The sequence below is a fragment of the Anabrus simplex genome, chromosome 7, assembly GCF_040414725.1.
Source record: "Anabrus simplex isolate iqAnaSimp1 chromosome 7, ASM4041472v1, whole genome shotgun sequence".
NCBI classification, from domain to species: domain Eukaryota; kingdom Metazoa; phylum Arthropoda; class Insecta; order Orthoptera; family Tettigoniidae; genus Anabrus; species Anabrus simplex.
This window is the reverse complement of record NC_090271.1, coordinates 104,260,303-104,278,815: the sequence shown is the minus strand read 5'-3', so window position 1 is coordinate 104,278,815 and position 18,513 is coordinate 104,260,303. Positions and strand designations below refer to the sequence as shown.

Here is an 18,513-nt window from a genome sequence, read left to right as displayed (position 1 = left end):
GAATAAAAATTCAGATGAAAATGTCTGTGCTGGTGCAGTTTTTATTATTATTATTAGTTCATATTATGTGAAGGGAACATATGAAGTGGCAAAAGTGACAAAAATACGGTTTTCAAACTGCACGAAGTAACCCAAATCACGAGCAAAATCTACTTGCATATATGAAGCGAAAATTGTTCTCATAATCTCACAAGTTTAGAATGTAAGATGTACGGAGACAAACGCTTCAAATTCGTGAAAAGTAAACTATTCTTGATAACATCAAAAGCATCACTCAGCTTCTAGTTCGCAGCTGCAATATTAGTTGTTACTAGAAGACGTTGTGTGAAGAAGTTCCGTGGAAATTTTACATTTGCGTTGTACAGTTAGCACCTGATTAGGAGAAACAGGAGCTACATTACAAAAATATACCATAGTCAAAGTTCACAAAACAATAAAAGAAAGCAGATTTTTAACACGCTACATATACAACTGCCAACGGCCGTAGCCGTGTTTTAACACCGGATCCCGTCAGATCTCCGAAGTTAAGCAACATTGGGCGTGGTCAGGTGTTGGATGGGTTGCCACGCGCTGTTGGTGGGGGTAAGGGAATGGAGGAGCGGAAAGGAACTGGCTACCCTACCGCATGTAAACTCCGGCTCAGGAACACCTCTGCGAAGGTTCGGACCTGCCTTCGGGCAGAATAACCCTTACCTTACCATATACAACTAATGAGGAATGTGACTCTAGAGTCATTACAACACATCAGGGGTTTCTACACTCAACATATATTCCATGACTATGGAGTTAGAGTTACACATATACTTGCTTATTGACTTCTTACAGTAAGGGTTGTGCATATCGACAGATGATACGAATCTTATTACGACTCCATTTTGCAAATTTTGTTCGATATGGAGTTCCAGAAATAACGATTCGATTAAGATATACATTTTCGTAAACGGTCATTAAGTTCATTTTTCAATTTGCTTTACGTCGCACCGATCAGATAAGTCTTATGGCGACGATAAGATAACAAAGGGCTAGGAGTGGGAAGGAAGCGACCGTAGCCTTAAAGGTATGAAAATGGGAAACACAGAAAACCATTTTCAGGGCTGCCGACAGTGTGTTTCGAACCCACTATCTCCCGAATGCAAGGTGATGTCTACGTGATCCTAAGCGTGCACTTACTTGCTCAGTCATTAAGTTCATCCAATCACTTACTGAGTATATGGGTACAGAATTATTTTTCATCATATTCAGTTTCAATGTCACACTCAAATGAATACAGGGTACAAGAAAGAAATGCTGAAATTTGTTAAATTTTCAATAACCTAAGTTCACAATTTATATCGTGATACTTATATTCACAGAGCTCGATAGTTGCAGTCGCTTAAGTGCGGCCAGTATCCAGTATTCGGGAGACAGTGGGTTCGAGCCCCACCGTCGGCAAACATGAAAATTATTTTCCATGGTTTCCCATTTTCACACCAGGCAAATGCTGAGGATGTACCTTAAGTAAGGCCGCGGTCGCTTCCTTCCCACTTCTAGCCCTTTCCTCCCCCATCGTCGCCATAAGACCTATCTGTGTCAGAGCGACGTAAAGCAGCTTGCAACAACAGAAAAAAGAAAAAAAATCTTATATTGCAATTACCACTAAATAGCAAGCTAAGATATCAAGGAATGAAACACTGAAGTACGCTTTTCAACGTTCAGTGAATAAGTACAGTTCCTTCTTCTTCTACTACTACTTCTTCTTAATCTGTTTACCCTCCTGGGTTGGTTTTTCCCAACTCTACCGCCTCAAGGGTAGTGTCCTGGGGCTTCAGACTCTGAGTCGGGGATACAACTGGGGAGAATGGCCAGTAACTCGCCAAGGCGGCCTCACCTGCTATGCTGAACAGGGGCCTTGTGGGGGATGGGATGATTGGAAGGGGTAGACAAGGAAGAGGGAAGGAAGCGGCCTTGGCCTTAAGTTAGGTACCACTCGGTATTTGCCTGGAGGAGAAGTGGGAAACCATGGAAAACCACTTCCAGGATGGCTGAGGTGGGAATCGAACCCACCTCTACTCATTTGAGCTCCCGAGGCTGAGTGGAGCCCGTTCCAGCCCTCGTACCACTTTTCAAATTTTGTGGCAGAGGCGGGAATGGAACTCGGGCCTGCGGGGGTGGCAGCTAATCACACTAACCACTACACCACAGAGACGTACTAAGTAGAGTTTACAAATTAAAATAATTTCTTTGGTTCAATATCGATTTTTTATGATTGTTAATAATGACAAATTTACTGGTTATTCAGAAGTTACAGGTATACACTATCGGCAGTAATTCTTGGCAACAGAAATGTCTTGTAAGTAAGTGTCAGGGCATCGATAACCTTGTTGTTGGCGCGGAGTGGCTGTCGCAATGCAGAAGCATGGGCCAAATAACGCTGTATAAGATTCCAGGTCTATTTCTTACAGTATTATTTGTGTTTAATCCCCGCGGTATAGGGGCATCGTGCCTGCCTCTTACCTGGAGGCAACAGGTTCGATTCCCAGCCATGTCAGAATTGTTACCTACAGATCTGAGGTCTGGTTTGAGGACTACTTAGCCTACGTGATCACATTTGAGGTACTACCTTATCTGATGGTACGATAGCAGCCCCAGACTAGAAAGCCAAGAACAACGGCAGAGAGGATTCATCGTGCCAACCACACGATACCTCGTAATCTGCAGGTCTCAGGGCTGGGCAGCGGTCCGTTGGTAGACCATGGCCCTTGCATCCTGCAGATGTGGCTCCAAATAATGTACGTCCAGAACCATCTAAGTATATATTGCACTATTAATACACCACCAGAAGGAAAAGTTGAGAGGATTTAAATTTGGAGACCGTGAATGGCGTGCAACAAGTCGTTCTCAAGCGACTGATCATCCAGCAAATCTGAAATGTGCAATTTAGTCTGTTAACATTTAATTTTGTGTCTTGCAATAAGTAAAGATTCTCATGTATGTTATTGTAAATGTTTGTCACACAGTATATATGGAAGAAGAAAGGATTTAAGATTAGCCTATACTAAATTTTGGAGTCTGAAATTCATAACTAGGGAGCGGATTTTTATGTAATTACATATTTTTTTTGCGTAAGTTTTAACGCAAGTTACGAAGTTCATTATTCCTATTGTGCATCCCCAAGTGTAAAAACTGAATCTTATTTCACATAAAAACACATATTTTCACACTTTTTATGTAAATACATATTTTAAGAAAATCTATAATAAGCACATAAATTGCCAATATTTGTTGATCAATAAAATTTAAAATGCTTCTGTGTTATAAAACAATGCTCATATTTTTATTTTACGATTACGGTATTGTTTTTAACAGTGTATTTAACATAATATATCTGAATGTTTCGGCTATTTGTGGACTTCCCTCCATAAGTTCTAAAACTTGCTGGTCACCGGCTATGTCGTTACATTTAGACAGTGATTTGATTTGCTGCACAAGATGTTTCCTTGCATGGTGCCATTCCAACTCTTTATAAGTCAGCCCTCTCGGGTTTTGTTTATAGAATATCAGCAAAAGGCAATCACGGAGAGATAAGGTGACGTAATTCCGTTACGACATGGGAGACTCGGAAGAATATTGCCCCACCATTAGCTAGTGGAATTTCATCACTCCTAAGAGAAAGGTTAGCTGTTCGGGTCCATATATAATTTTGTATGGATTTATAAGAAATATTTCCTTCAGTGTCCGCTGCTATTCTTTTTATTGAAACAGTGATTCACCGTAAATGCGTGTATCGTAACCTGCAAAATAATGCCAAAAGAGAAGTCGAGAACAAGGTTGCGTCTTCAACAATATGTAGTGGAATTTAAAAGCATTTTCACTACCGATGGAAAAGTATTATTTTGCCAACCGTGTGGTAAAACAGTACGTGCAGATCAACGTTCTCAAGTAATCCAGCATTTGTCCGGAAATAAGCATACTGCGGCTGCTTCGCGTGTGCGTTCGCGACAATTACTAATAGCTGAACCAGCTACTTCAAATGCAGGCCCATCTAAAATATTCCCAGTATTATTTAGATGTGTGCAGAGCATTTGTTTGCGCCGACATTCCTCTTGGTAAAATAAATAATCCGAGACTGAGAAATTTCCTAACAAAGTACATTAATTTTGAGCCTCCAGACGAATCCATATTAAGGAAAAACTATCTCCCAAAATGTTACGAAGAAACTTTACAGAGAATTCGGGCAGTATGTGATAGCGAAAAACTGTGGGTGAGCATTGACGAAACCACTGATCAAGTGGCAGAAAAGTAAGAAATTTTGTAGTTGGTGTGTTGAAGAATGACAAAATTGCTTGCGAACATTCTTATTTGCTAGCATGTAAAGAAATGCTTGCTGCAAACCACGTCACTGTAGCTAGGTTATTCAATGAAGCCATGCACTTACTTTGGCCAAAAGGTATAAAATATGACCATGTATTGCTTTTCCTTACTGACAGTGCAGCTTACATGAAAAAGGCAGCCGAAGGCCTTTCTGTGAGCTTTCCGAAAATGATACACGTAACTTGCGTTGTTCATGCTCTACACAGGTTATGTGAAACTATGCGGGCTCAGTATCCTCAAGTGGATAAATTAGTGTCTAATGGAAAAAAAGTCTTCGTAAAAGCGCCCTCAAGAATTGATCTCTTTAAAGAGAAAAACCCGGATCTTGTGCTTCCTCCTCTGCCTATTGTTACGCGGTGGGGTACCTGGCTTAGCGCTGTGGTATACTACGCAGACAATTTTGAAAGTTTTGCATCCGTTGTGAATGTGCTAGATAAAAACGACGCGTCGTCAATTGAGATTCTTCAAGAGATACTAAAAGACAGCTCTTTGAAAAATGATTTGGCGTTTATATCTGCCAATCTAAGCTTCTTGTGTAAAACTATAGACATACTTGAAAAATCCACTAACCTGTTGTCCGAAACCGTGAAGGAAGTGCGCGCTGTTGAAAATAAATTAGATTCACTCCCGGCTTCGCAGGTACAGGGACTGTTAAAGGTCAAATATCAAAATTTGTTCAGGAAAAACAGAGGATTTCAAACAATGTGCCAAATTTCTAATGTATTAGAGGGTGCTCATGTTGGCAAAATTGATGGCGTTATTGTTGGTGACATTCCTCTCTTTAACTATGCTCGTCTGACATCCTGTGATGTGGAGCGATCGTTTTCGCAGTATAAGGCGTTCTTTAGAGATAATCGCATGCATTTGTGATGGACAATTTGGAGATGACCTTTGTTGTTCACTGCAATTCTGAGACTACTTCTAGCAACTAATATTCCAGCGTGTGATGGGTGAGTACGAACTGGTACTATTTTTTCAAAGATGATAGGTTGCTTTTGCCATATTTAAGCAAATCATTACCTTTAAAAAATAACCATTCATATTATCTACTCTGGAATATCAAAAATTAATATACCATACAGCACGTTTCCATACACAGACATCATTTTGCCTTAAGGAGCACGTTTAGTAGCACCATATTCTAATACAAAACATTATACTTATTTACTTCTTGAGCGTGAGTAGTTATGTGATATTTAAAGGAAAATAATTTCAATTTTTTATCACATATTTTAAAGTTTTTCAGCACATAAAAAATAAATATTTTTCACATTTTTAGCACATAAAAATCCGCTCCCTATTCATAACTTTGTACCGATATATTAGCCTGAATGTAAGAATAGAAACTCATTAAACCTGCGTCATCTCAGTCTCTTTCAATGGCAACCATTCTTGGAAATTTCACAAAAGGATAAATATACTGTACCAGGAAAAGTTCGTGGGTTTAGGGCATGAGAAGGATCTCAGGGAGTGGAAGTTGATTTTGGAGCCGATACAGAGCAGGATAGAATCGCATGGCGAATAATAGATGGTTATACTTTTTCCAAATAATTTATTAATAATGTTGAATGATTCATCACCCTGCAATATTAACATAGGACTCAGATTTTTCATTGAAATCAAAAGTTCAAACGTGAATCTTCTTGAATTCAGTTCGAGAAAATAAATAAATATCACTGATCCTATAGTCTTTCTAACTTTTGTGAAAACACGAAGTGTCAGTTCTTCACCTAGAGTCTTTCTAAGTATTAATTCATGAAATGAACGCACACTTATACTTGAAAATTGAAATAAGAATTACATTTCTGTTGAAAGTTTCTTAGTTTGTTAGCCTTGAAATGTAGAACACTTGAAAATCCTAGAGTTCTTCTATGCAATATGAATATTAAATTTTGAAAAATAAATTTATCATTAAGGATGAATTTTTGAGAAATGATGAAAAACTACGAAATATCGTTCACACGCAGCACTGAGAAAATCACTGTTCAAGATTGATAAGAAAAAGTCAGTCAGTTTGTGACTACTCACTTAGTAAAGAAAATTTGGCTTACAAATGTTGATGTGGAGAATGGGAGTCTGGAACATTCCGCGGAGTGCGGACGGAGACTCGAACTCGATGTTCCACGAAGAAACTACGTTGACGTCCCTCGATGGGTACCATAGATGAGATGATGTTTGAGGTAGCTGGATCTTGTAGAATTTCACCAAGATTTCGGCTGCTCGTGGAGGTGATTTTAGCACACGGAAAGTTCAATTGGCGCGAGTAGTAATTACAGATGCTATCATTCACTGTCAAACACAGTTCAGTTCGTATTTTAATTTTATGACGTTAAATGAATAATTACAGTCTTGCACTATTTAAAATCGTCGCTAAGAACGTCCATAAATACACAGTTCAAACACTTGAAAAAGCAACGTGTAATAATTCTCATCACAGACTCTGATCACAGTCTCTGAATCACTATCCTAGCAGATAACACTGATTTTCTGGTAGTGATAATATTATATTACCTTAGAAAAAGTTCTTAATATTCACCAAGTTTATCACTGGAGAAAGTCGTGTCCTAATATGGCACGAACACTACGTAAATAAAGAGACACAGTTCAAAGATGTACTGTATTAGGAGAAATGAGTCCTAGAATAGTTAAAGTTATTGTACACGACAGTTTCTGTTTATTGTAGTAGTTCAATATTATGTGAAATTAACTAAGTCCACACGTCATGTTCTAATCTGTGAATATCAAATATTTGACTTCGTACTTCAATGATTTCACACGAGTTATATTTCGAAATGTCTGTGAATTATATTGTAGCCGCGGCACGATAAACTAAGTACGGTGCGACGTCTTTTACAAGTGCGACGACGATTGATTATCCCATAATTTCGTCTCCGCGAAACGCGACGGAAAGTACTATCTTCGAGACTGCACTGACGTACTGTACGAGGGTCAGTCTCCCCTCTGTCTCACTCACACACACATACTGCACTGCTCTGCACTGCTGCACTACACACTGCTTGTCAGCCTTGACATAGTGGCCTATATATCCGCGCCGGGAGGGGTGGCGCTCTGGATCGTATGACCGAGAGTGCTCAATCTTCTTAAATATATTGTTATAACTCAGAAACTACTGGACAGATTGCTTTGAAATTTACAGGATTTTACTTTCACGATGTCTGCTACAATTTAGCGTTAGTCCTGTTCAAATAGGTTAGGGCGTTAAAAAGTTCACGGAAGAAAAATTATTTCGAGAAATATCTGTAGGGGAGGCTGGTTTCAAGCTGTAGGTGACGTCACTTGAGCTCGCCTGGTCGCTCGTGGAGTCTGGTACGTACTGGAATGCTCCTTCGCTCAGCTGTTCGCATGTCGGACGGAAATTGTATGCTGAAATAAAGTTTTTTCAATTGACATGTGCCAGGACCTAGGCCTTCCTGTTACAATACACAATCTAAGTGTACCAACATAAACCAGAGAGAAGAATAAGACAGGGTATCAGTCTCTACGACGAAATGTCACTAACGGGGAGCTGAGAAGAAGGAGCGGAATGGGGGATGTAGGTGCCAAAGTAAGGGTACTCCTATAGAGCTGGAAGGATACGTGATCAGGATGTAACAAGAAAAGTGGGCCTACGTCACGACGATAAGTTATCCGAGGAGATAAAATGGAGCAGGGGGTGCCCATGATAAAAACGGTGCCCAGAATTCAAGGACGTAGTTATGTACGGTAGACGGGATAGAAAAAGACAGAGTGGGCGGTATACCTACTACACCACGGTTACCTTAATGCCTTACAAGACATGTATTTAGCTGCTTAACGGGACAGTGTTAACTTCTCCATAACCCCCTCCCCCAACAATCAAATGACCATATCTCTTCTTACTTTCCATATTTAAGGTTGACTACGAAATTTTAATTTACAGATTACTTAGAGTAAAATGGAATGTGCAAAATTTGAACGTACAGATATATTTTCTGCTTCGTGTTTTGAATCAACCTTGTACCGTCAACAATCAGCAACTATATATATATATATATATATATTAACCGTTTTGGATGAGCATATCGTAGCACTCAAAAGTCTCATCTTGACTTCTGCTCGTGCATTCTGTCAGCAACAACAAGATGGGGAGATGTTATCTAAGAGTGGTACATCAAAGGGAAAATCTAACACATGAATAATAATTTATGTACTCGTATTTTCGTGGAATATGATGTGTTTAGATTGTTTTAAACAACCTCAAAGCCTTAAAAATGTCAGTATTTTTAGGTTTTGTGCTGCTAGTTTTCTTACCTTTTAGGGCTGTAATTCTCTGAGTTTTTCACTGAATGCATGAAATAAACCATACATTGACACTTCTGCAATGGGAAAGCATTGAGTGTTGTTAGTTGAATAGGCGTACCGTTGTGCTGTTCGTGAGCTCCTCTGCACATTGCACGCAGTAGGGTACTTTTTCTATTCTAGTCTCCAGCCAATCCCACCGTAATTTCCTTATCAGTTTATAACTTATTACCGTTCTAACTGCTAACGAACTTAACGGATGCCAGGGCTTTGAAATATAGTCACTGGCAAAATGAGTGAAGCACCTAGAAAGTATGGTCCAGTTTAGAAGGGAGTTAGTGCACGAACATTGCGGAGATGAGTGTGTAAATGATCTAAGTTACAATGATCTGTTACGTCCATAATGACTAGCAGAGTGCGGTGATGGTGGTGGTACTCATTATTGTTTTAAAGTAAAGGAGAAGCCGTCAAAAATACCTTCTTATTATCAAATAAACGAACGAATGAAGTAACAAGCAAATAAACCAGCAACCCAACCCCAAACAGGCCTTGACCTACCAAGTGACCAACCACTGCTCAATCCGAAGTGTGTGCAAGAAGCGAGGTGACGCTTCTGGGGCATCAGTCATGAATTTCTAGACTGGGGCCAGTCTCTGACCTTCAGATTTCTCCACAGTCGTTCTCGCTTAGCCTGAGTGGACTTTGAAACAGCCTACAGATCCAGGAAAAAACCCTACCCTGGCCCGGAATTGAACCCAGAGGCTCCTTCTAAGAGGTGGGCTCATTAAACCTACACCATGAGGCCAGCTACTGGGAAATGTAGGAGAGTTCCAGCCCTGCATAGTAAGAGTTGAGTGAAAGAAGAAGAAGAGGATTGTGAAGCGTGAGAAATGAAATACTCCCTTAAAACCAAACCAAACCAAACCCCATGGCAATACAGCCCTTGAAGGGCCTTGGTCTACTAAGCGACCGCTACTCAGCCCTGAAGTCCTTCAGATTACGAGGTGTCGTGTGGTCAGCACGACGAATCCTCTCGGCGATTATTCTTGGCTTTCTAGACCGAAATACTCCCTTGGTCTCTAGTATTTAACTTCAATAGGGTCATGCAAATATTATTGACCCGGGGAGGTTAGATAGACAAAGTAATATGAATAGTGTTTCACAAGTAAGTGGAAGCAGTGCCGAGCTCAATTAGGGACCCTGTGGTCAACAGCCCATGTTCTCCAGTTGAGAGCCCCTGAAGATTGGCAGAGACTCAAGCTACTGTAATGCATTCATATGAGTTCGCTGATCCATTAAGCAAAAACAAGAAATACAAACGTGTGCGTCCACTGTTTCCTTCAGAAATGATCAGTAAATACACGTGCATCTACTTATACATTCAGCAATAACCCCGTATGATTAGGTATTAAAATTAAACATTTTATATTGAGAATTCGGTAGTAATTCTTAGATCTTGGTTATTGAGATACTGTGGCGGAGTTAACGCATTATTTAGAGGTGTTTACTGGGGTATTAGTGGCGGAGATGGATATTTTGCCCAGTGTGATGTCGAAATAAATATTTTAGGTGTAACTTAATTGGTACAAAAACGTATTTTTTTATTTATTGGTACAGGAAATAAAACCCACAGACCTAGCTCCCTCTGTGAGTCCCTCTAAGGGAGCGCAGCTCATTGGTAGAAGGTCCTTGCGGTTTAGGTATTTTAATGTCTTCGTTTTATTTTCCACGATCTATTTTTACAGCTTTCATAAGCGCTGAGATGCCGGAATTTCGCCCCGTACTATTCTTTTTCGTGTTGGAAAAGCTAGCCACATGAGGGAGGTGTATTTGATCGTCTTCAGAAACCACTACACTTGCTAGAGGCTTTACGTCGCACCGACACAGATAGGTCTTATGGCGACGATGGGATAGGAAAGGCTTAGGACTTGGAAGGAAGCGGCCGTGGCCTTAATTAAGGTACAGCCCCAGCATTTGCCTGGTGTGAAATGGGAAACCACGGAAAACCATTTTCAGGGCTGCCGATAGTGGGATTCGAACCTACTATCTCCCGGATGCAAGCTCACAGCCGCGCGCCTCTACGCGCACGGCCAACTTGCCCGGTACCACTACACTGAGCCAGGATCGAACCCACAAGCTATAGTTGAATAGCCCAGCGTTTATACCGTCTACGCCAGTCAGACCCATTTTTGCGATTATACTGGTTTGTCTAATTGTCAATTTTATCTGTCGAAGTAAGTTATGTTGACACTTAATAGAAATAAAAAGCACTTTATTATCCTCTAAACGATAGACTACATGTGAAAAGATACTGAGGACCGAATACCAAATGGGATCACTAATTTTTAATAATGGGTGGTGAAGTAAGATCGATGATCGGACCACCAGTATTGGAGACGGCTGATATGGCCTGCATACCGCACACTCAATTCCTGCCACAACCTCCACTTGAAATCGATCGTGGGCAAGTACCGACTGCTATTTAACTCGCCGTGTAAATCAGTGCGGCCGCAGCACCAATTACTGAATACCTGTTCAACACTTTAATAGATATCACTCCCTTCCCGATAATTTCACCCGTAAAAATTTGTGTGTGGGTTGCGAACACTTAACGTTCCTCCAAATTCAGATCCAGTCGAATTTCTGAGAAGGCATAGTTCTTGTCCTTTAACCTATTTAATAATAATAATAATAATAATAATAATAATAATAATAATAATAATAATAATAAACACCATTATGATGATAATGATTAACTATTTAGTGCTCAAACTGGAGATGGGTTATGTGGTACTTTTGAAAGAGATGAGCAACATGTTGATACATTTAAACCTTTGTACGGATAGCTTCATGACAGATATTCCGATCATTTAAATCAGGAAATCAACTATGTAAGCCCTTCAGAATCGCTTTTAGTGCCGATTTCTAACGACCTTGATTAGATCTAATGAGGATGTAATTGCTAAGGGTTCATCTCGACCAGATTATGGTAAGTCAATTGAATTTCAATTCAGCGCGTCAATTAAGTGGAACATGAATTCAGTGAGAGGGATGTCGCAACAGTTTCTCGTAACGATTCCATTAAACATACACGGCTCAGATAATATCTTCTAAAATTGAACATGAACATTTAGATACGTTCAAACCTGAGAAATAACTTACGTTTTCTATACAAATTCGGAATAACTACACTGAAATTGCTGAAAACACAATATTAACAGATAGAATTCACTCACTCTGCCAATCTCCAGGGGCTCTCAACTGGAGAACATGGGCTGTTGACGACGGGGTCCCTACCAGAGCCCGGCACCGCTTCCACTTACTTGTGAAACGCTTCTCATATTACTTTATATAACCTCCCTCGGTCAATAATACTTTTATCACCCTATTGGAGTTGAATATGAGAGACCAAGGGAGTATTTCATTTTTCACGCTTCACAGTACTCTTCTTCTTTTTTCACTCAACTCGTACTATGCAGGGTTGGAACTCTTCTACTTTTTCCAGTGGTGTAGGTTTAATGAGCCCACCTCCTACAAGGAACCTCTGGGTTCAATTCCGGGCCAGGGTAGGGATTTTTTTTCTGAATCTTTAGGCTGTTTCAAAGTCCACTCAGGCTGTGCGAGAACGACTGAGGTGAAATCTGAAGGTCAGAAACTGGCCCCAGTCTAGAAATTCATGACTGATGGCCCAGAAGATCCTCCGCGTTTACCACGCGTCACCTCGCTTTTTGCAGACACTTCGGACTGAGCAGTGGTTGGTCACTTGGTAGGCCAAGGCCCGTTAAGGACGCAGGGGGTTGGGTTGTTGGGTTATTTGCTTGTTCCTTCACTTGCTCGTTCGTTTGATAATAAGAAGGTATGTTTAACGGGTTGTACTTTACTTTAAAACAATAATGACCACCAACACAATCACCGCACTCTGATAGTCATTCTGGACGTTACAGATCATTGTAACCTATATCATTTACACACCCATCTCCGCAATGTTCGTGCACTAACTCCCTTCTAAACTGGACCATACCTTCTAGGTGCTTCACCTATTTTGCCAGTGACTATATTTCAAAGCCCTGGCATCGGTTAAGTCCGTTAGCAGTTAGAACAAAAATAAGTTATAAACTGATAGAGAAATTACGATGGAATTGGTTGGAGGCTAGAATAAAAGAAGTACCCTACTGCGTGCAATGTACAGAGAAGCTCACGAACAGCACAACGGTACGCCTATTCAACTAACTGCACTCAATCCTTTCCCATTGTAAAAGTTTCAATGTATGGTTTATTTCTTGCATTCAGTGAAAAGCTCAGAGAATTACAGTCCTAAAACTGGCAGCACAAAATCTTTGAGGTAGGTCAAAACAACCTAAACGCATTCCACGAAAATTCGAGTACATAAACTATTCTTGTGTTAGATTTTCCCTTTGATGTAATACTGTACGATAATATCTCCCCAGCTTTCTCCGAAATCACCTGGTTTTATTTAAAAGAGTGACATAATCTTAAACCTGGCATAGTGTAATAATAATAATGTTAATAATAATAATAATAATAATAATAATAATAATAATAATAATAATAATAATAATAATAATTTTCCTTTCGGGCGTTCTTTTCTACTTATCTGGGGCTGTCACTAATGTGGACTGAGCATTGATTTACGACAGGATGCCCTTCTCGAATTCAGTTGAATCATGGCTGAGAAATGATATAATGGATGCAGAAATATTCTCACGGAACTGGAGTGTGTATCGTACAGATAGGATAGGAATGGTAGGAAGGGTAGTATTCATTCTGGTGAAAGAAGAATTTGTAAGCTACGAAAAAGTTAAGGATGACAAACATGAAATTCTGGGTGTCAGGCTCATCTATAAACATAATTGGCAACTTGATGTCTTTGGAGTGTACAGATCGGAAAAGGGTAGCGCGGACGCTGATTCAGAATTATTTGATAAGATAATCAGCTATGTGGGGAACGATAAGGAAAGGAACGTGATTGTAGCGGGTGATCTCAATTTACCAAATGTCAATTGGGAAGGTAATGCGAACGACCGGAAGCATGACCAGCAAATGGCAAATAAGTTAATATGCGAAGGGCACCTGATTCAGAAAGTGATGGAACCAACTAGAGGGAAGAATATTTTCGATGTGGTGTTGATAAAACCAGATGATCTCTATAGAGAAACCGAAGTAATATATGGTATTAGTGATCACGAAGCTATTTCTGTCGTAGTTAAAAATTAATGTGAAATGTGAAAGAAAGGTATTAAAATTAGGACTGTTAGGCAGTACCATATGGCTGATAAAACAGGCATGAGAGAGTTTTTAAAAAGCAACTATGATTGCTGGAAAATGGTAAATAAAAATATAAAATTGTAAAGCAATTGTTGAAGAATGTGAAAATAGGTTTGTACCTTTAAAGGTGGTAGGGAATGGTAAAGATCCACTATATTATAACAGAGAAGAAAAGAGACTAAGAAGGAAGTGAAGGTTGGAACGAAATAGAGTTAGAAATGGTTATGGAAGTAAGGAGAAATTGAAGGAACTTACTAGGAAATTGAATCTAGCAAAGAAGTCAGCTAAGGATAACATGACGGCAATCATAATTGGTGGTCATACAAATTTTAGTGAAAAATGGAAGGGTGTATATAGGTACTTTAAGGAAGAAACAGGTTCAAAGAAGGGCATTCCAGGAATCATTAATGAACGAGGGGAGTGTGTATGCAAGGATCTTCAAAAGGCAGAAGTATTCAGTCAGCAGTATGTAAAGATTGTTGGTTGAAAGGATAATGTCCAGATAGGGGATGTGAGTAATACTAAAGAAGTATTAAAATTTACCTATGATAACAATGACATTTACAGTAAGATACAAAAGTTGAAAACTAGAAAAGCAGCTGGAATTGGTAAGATTTCTGGGGATATACTAAAGGCAATGGGTTGGGCTACAGTACCATATCTGGAATACTTATTTGATTATTGTTTGGTTGAAGGAGCTGTACCAAATGAATGCAGAGTTGCTATAGTAGCCCCTGTGTACAAAGAAAAGGGTGATAGACATAAAGCTGAAAATTACAGGCCAGTCAGTTTGACATGCATTGCATGTAGGCTTTGGGAAAGCATTCTTTCTGATTTTATTAGACATGTTTGCGAAATTAATAACTGGTTTTACAGAAGGCAGTTTGGGTTTAGGAAATGTTATTCCACTGAAGCTCAGCTTGTAGGATTTCAGCAAGTTATAGCAGATATCCTGGATTCAGGAGGCCAAATGGACTGTATTGCCATTGACCTATCTAAGGCATTTGATAGGGTAGATTATGGAAGACTACTGGCAAAAATGAGTGCTATTGGACTGGAAGAAAGAGTGACTGAATGGGTGGCTATATTTCTAGAAAATAGAACTCAGAGAATTAGAGTAGGCGAAGCTTTATCTGACCCCGTAATAATTAAGAGGGGAATTCCTCAAGGCAGTTTATTGGTCCTTTATGGTTTCTTATATATATCAATGATATGTGCAAAGAAGTGAAATCACAGATAAGGCAGTTTGCAGATGATGTTATTGTGTACAAAGTAATAAATAACTTACAAGATTGTGAGCGACTGCAGGGTGACCTCGATAGTGTTGTGAGATGGACGGTGGGCAATGGTATGATGATAAACTGGGTTAAAAGTCAGGTTGTGAGTTTCACAAATAGGAAAAGTCCTCTCAGTTTTAATTACTGCGTTGATGGAGTGAAAGTTCCTTTTGCTGATCATTGTAAGTACCTAGGTGTTAATATAAGAAAAGACCTTCATTGGGGTAATCACATAAAAGGGATTGTAAATAAAGGGTACAGATCTCTGCACATGGTTATGAGGGTATTTAGGGGTTGTAGTATGGATGTAAAGGAGAGGGCATATAAGTCTCTGGTAAGACCCTAACTAGTGTATGGTTCCAGTGTATGGGACCCTCACTAGGCTTACTTGATTCAAGAATTGGAAAAAATCCAAAGAAAAGCAGCTCGATTTGTTCTGGGTGAATTCCGACAAAAAATAGCGTTACGAAAGTGTTGCAAAATTTGGGCTCGGGAAGACTTGGGAGAAAGGAGACGAGCTGCTCGACTGAGTGGTATGTTCCGAGCTGTCAGCGGAGAGATGGAGTGGGAGGACATCAGTCGACGAATAAGTTTGAGTGGTGTCTTTAAAAGTAGGAAAGATCACAATATGAAGGTAAAGTTGGAATTCAAGAGGACAAATTGGGGCAAATATTCGTTTGTAGGAAGGGGAGTTAGGGATTGAAGTAACTTACCAAGGAAAATGTTCAATAATTTTCCAATTTATTTGCGATCATTTAAGAAAAGCTTAGAAAAACAATAGATAGGGAATCTGCCACCTGGGCGACTGCCCTAAATGGAGATCAGTAGGGACTGATTGTGATTGATTGTTGTCTATATGGAGGTATGTATTCACTATTGCTATGAGATGAGGGAGACTGATGAACCACACAGTTTCTGCGGAATATTTTTTCTGGTTCCAAGCTTGGCGACTGTTTCACTAAGATGTTTTTTGAAGCTTAGTGTCCTAAAGTAACTTCCAGATACTTGCGACATTTATTATGTGAAAATAATCTATTTTCAAAGTAGGTATGCAGTTTTCTATTGGCCAGTTTGTTGTTAAGATGGAAATACGATTCTTCTGTCTTGGCGGCACTAGGCTGTAACCTCCAATTACGAAAATATTTGCTCATACTTGATAGGTCCTTGGTTAGTGTGTCCTCTGTAACTTGTAAGATTCTATGACTGACAGCATGGGTCCAATCATCAGCGTATCCAAACTTTATGGATATGGTTGCTGGAATAGCTGCTATAAATAGATAATAAATATAATGGGAGTTAGTACAGAACCTTGAGCAAGACCCTCATTGAGCTTCCTCTGTGAGTTCGTCTTGTAATATTTGTGTACTTTTTTTTTCTAATTTCTTGTTCATTTCGTAAAAATATTGTGCTTTATATTATGATCCACATTCGTATTAAACTTCAAGGAGCAATTCCAAAATTTGATGCTTAAAAAATACAATGGCCAGTAGTGGATTACGCAATAATAATTTAGTAAATAGAAATTTAAAATTTATATTATAATACACTGACAAGGAACAATACCGAAAGTGCACATTCCGATTCTGTTTAAGCCAGTGTCACCGTCGCCATAAGACCTACTTGTGTCGGTGCGAGGTGAAGCCACTAGAAACAAAAAAAAAAATAACCAGTGTCACCAAAAGTACTTTCAAAATGATGAACAACGATACCCAATTCGTCGGCAATCATCAGTGCTCAACAGTAAAAATGTATGAATATCGTTGTAAGCTAGTAAATAACAAGGAACATGAAAAAGTGGTTTAAGTAACTGGTAAAGCTACATAATTTTGGCAATAATGATAATTGAAAGAAAAAGTGAGAGAAGCAAAAATATTTTTCTTATCACCAACAACAGATTAAGAAGTGAAAGTCCTCACAATCATGGCATTTGGTTTCTCTATTCGAGAAAATTAATTGAACTGGATTTTTGAAAGTTGAAGATCCTTCTTCAGTGAAGCCTCATTTTATTAGGTATACCTTAATATGTCTATAAATATAGGTGAAGGTGTACGAGGGACTGCAGTTTGATAATGTTCATTCGTTGATGAAGATTTTCATCCAGGTCATCCATTAGGTCATGGCTAGAATATTTTCAAAGTAAATCAACGAGCATCATTATGGATTTGTTTTAACCATTTCCATAGTTATAATTTTCGTCTGATAGAGGATGGACATTTTATTAATCTTTGCAATCTGCATCACAATACAAATGTCAGTTACACCTGTAAATAGTAACAAATCAGGAACAAAAGGGTTTCTTAAGAAGATTAGCGTTGTGATATCCAATAAACCGTATGGTAATAATCAATTAAAGTACATTCGAATATGAGTAACATTCGGAAACTGAATATTTGTACTCAAATAAGCGTTTTTAACAATGAGAAAATACGAGTGACATTGTTCACCTGAGTATTGATCTTTGCCGACAATTCAAGATTTATTGTTCATCATTTTCAAAGAATACTCAGTGATACTAATTTCATCATAATCGATTAGTTATAAGATCACTGTAAGCTATAAATACGTAATTGACCGAGCTCGATAGCTGCAGTCGCTCAAGTGCGGCCAGTATACAGTATTCGGGAGACAGTGGGTTCGAACCCTACTGTCGGCAGCTCTGAAGATGGTTTTCAGTGGTTTCCCATTATCACACCAGGCAAATGCTGGGGCTGTACATTAATTAAGGCCACCGCTGCGCCGCTTCCTTCCCATTCCTAGCCCTTTCCTATTCCAATGTCGCCATAAGACCTATCTGTGTCGGCGGGACGTAAAGCAACTTGTGAAAAAACAGAAAACGTAATTGCAAGATTTAATTGTAAACAAAATTAATTTATCATATTTTAACTGTTGGTGAATGAATGGTTGGGCAGAACAGGGAGCTTCATCACTTGAGTCTCACCATGAAACATAAAAGAAGGCGGTGAAGGTGGAGACAAACTTGATCCAGTTATTTTGATGATTTTATATGGTTCATATTCCATGTCCTCTTGTGATGCTTTTAGATCACTGGTTGTTTTATTCAGTGTGGATGCTATATTAAGGAGATCAGTAGCCTAATATACGAATCGTACCTAACTCATTTAAAATCAAATTTCTTCTTTCATATTCCCTCATTAGAACATATTAAGAAACACACACACACACACACACACACACACACACACGCAAATTACGAAATTATACAAGTTGAATATGTGACTGTGTGACCATTCTAGGGAATGTAGCATGAATATCCGTCTTTTCACACAGGTGGAAAAACGAGAAAATCGTAGACATGCCTAAC

The 18,513-nt window shown here is 39.2% G+C and overlaps 1 protein-coding gene across 1 annotated transcript in view; it reads right to left on the bottom strand.

The window, feature by feature from the left end:
- Positions 1-18,513, bottom strand: part of LOC136877715 (uncharacterized) — a 491,916-nt gene that overhangs the window by 125,154 nt on the left and 348,249 nt on the right. The gene's annotated exons all lie outside the window — the stretch shown is intronic.